This window comes from Aplysia californica, unplaced genomic scaffold (assembly GCF_000002075.1).
Source record: "Aplysia californica isolate F4 #8 unplaced genomic scaffold, AplCal3.0 scaffold00160, whole genome shotgun sequence".
In the NCBI taxonomy this organism is placed as follows: domain Eukaryota; kingdom Metazoa; phylum Mollusca; class Gastropoda; order Aplysiida; family Aplysiidae; genus Aplysia; species Aplysia californica.
Genome location: NW_004797430.1, coordinates 334,393 through 337,002, shown reverse-complemented (window position 1 = coordinate 337,002; position 2,610 = coordinate 334,393).

The window sequence follows — 2,610 nt, the reverse complement described above, 5'->3', positions numbered from 1 at the left end:
TCTCTCTCTCTCTCTCTCTCTCTCTCTCTCTCTCTCTCACACACACACACACACACACACACACACACACACACACACACACACACACACACACACACACACACACACACACACACACACAGTGTCTTATGATTAGCGTATGAAACTGTAAATGGCAATGGCAATGACGTTCCTCAATAATACATTCTAGAAAAAGGCACAAAGCAAAGTCTACGAACCACTCTCGCCTGTATCAAATCAGGCAAACGAAGCCAACAAATAATTGAAACAAAACATACATTTAATTTCACTTTTGTCCCCACCCCTTATATAAGCACACTGTTGAAACAAGCGTAAAAACTTGTGTCACAGCAGCTCTTGAGAGGTACGATAATTATTGGAATACTTGCGGTGGGAACAGGCTGCACAGAAATAGCAATAAATGAGCAACAGGCGACCATTAACACAGGTGGTGATAGTAATAGGTTGGGGAATTCAGAAGGCGCGATCTTATTGCATAGAATTCAAGGGAGTGGAGGACGATTAGGGGGTGACGTTGGAGGGGAAGAATTATTAAGAAAAAGAGGGGGGGGGAGGGTGGTGGAAGATGAATCAAAAGCCATAATTAGATAGATAAAATACTGTCAGTTTCAGTTTATGTAGACTTTTATGGCGCTCGCAACAGTAGAAGGTCATGTGGGAGTGCGATGGGTCTCGTTTGTTGTTTCAACGTTCATTCACAGTACGGCTCGGTTTTTTTGAAAGCTACTTTGCAAAGTCAGAATAATTGAAAAGATAAAAATTCACGGTAAAAAATCAGTGATAAACACAGTAATTTACGCTTTTAAAATATCACTATTTACACATTGGGGATAAGTCTAATGGTACATTATGTATTTTAAAAAAAACAACAACCGAAAATTTAGCTGGGATCAACGATGGAGAACAAACTCTTCAAGTTAATCAATGTACTTAAACTATTTCCATCGAATCTCTCCAAAGTCTGGGCACCAGTAGGGTGTACTGGATTATTAGGATGGTATCGCTTCCGACACAAAAGTTGTTGTTTTTTCTCCATCTAACTGCAGTATGTATCTCTGTGTCAGGAAGGTAGGTAAGTCTAATACGTAATTTCATTAAAAATAACTTCGTCTCTTTTGTGGCGTCGGTGGCCTAGTGGTTAGGCTCTCGGACTCGCAACCGTAAGGTCGAGGGTTCGAATCCCGTCAGGGACCCGACGTTGTGTCCTTGGGAAAGGCACTTTACACGAATTTTCCTCACTTCACCCAGGTGGGAATGGGTACCCGGCTATAGACAGCGAAAGATCTTGTCAGTATGTTAGTGTTTGAGCGCTTAATCAGCTGCTTGCACTGTATGCTTCCAGGGAAGCTGAGAATGTTTCGGAGTGTTCTATGGTCTGCTGGGGTAATAATATAGTGTAAAGTGCATAGAGCCTACTGTTGAGCGGGGATTTGCGCTATACAAATGCTATCTATTATTATTATTATTATTAGAGACCCAAAGGTTTTCATGGGCCAACTTGGGCATGACATGGTGAGGTTAATTAAAATACGTTTCACACTATGTTCATTTTACTGTGGATTCTAAATTTCACGATCACGCTAAAGAACACGGTAAGCCTGGCATCTATTTTCACTTAGACCGAAAGAAACTGCCGGTGCCAGATGTATAATGGTGTAAAAGTTAGGTTCTTCGCTTTGCATGAAGAAATGAATTCGACTCGTGCTTGAGGCAACTCTGGAGGAATATCTCCATCTTTCAGCTGGGCTGTAGTATCTAATGCAGAGGTTTAGCTAATCACCTTGTACGAGGTAAACGAGTAGATTATTACAAATGACCAACCAAAAGTGAAGACAAGATGAGTCATAAAGGTTAGGTAGCCGTACTTGGTATATGTTTACCATCTCCGTATAAACGCGCGCGCTTCATGTGTGTGTGTGTGTGTGTGTGTGTGTGTGTGTGTGTGTGTGTGTGTGTATCATTGTGGTGAAATCAGGCACTCGTCAAAACAATGAAATCGAAGAAATCGAAATTTTTTCACCCACGACAATTTTTATGGAACTTATTAAGAATTTTCCTATTAAATTCGACACAACACATTTTAAGTCCATTAAAAAAAAAATTCCTGCAAGGATTTTACTGAAAAAGTGTTGATCAAAGGCACACAAAATGTAAATTAGCAGTTTCCAAGGACTCTCAAACTTTGAAAGTCACCAAGTTTTGGCGACCATTTTCGTGCTAATTTTTCTCTCTAACAGGCGACGACCCATAACTGCTTCATCCGCAAACATCTCTTCTTCTTTTTAAGATCAATAGTATTTTGTTCATAAAAACCAAAGCAAATGAACAATCTGTAAAAGACAGGATGATATCGTTAACTCAATAATATGACAAAAAAATTGTCGAGCTCCTGATTCCACCGTACACATTGACCCATGTCTCAACATCAGCTGTCTTTAGAAACAGCGCGTCTAACTAGGCTCCGGTACTCAGGAAGTTTACGAGCTGTTTTATCCTTTGTGACGTGCAACAAAGACTGTTCGTACGGAATAAAAGTGAACGAGAGAGAGAGAGAGACAGAGAGAGAGAGAGAGAGAGAGAGAGAGAGAG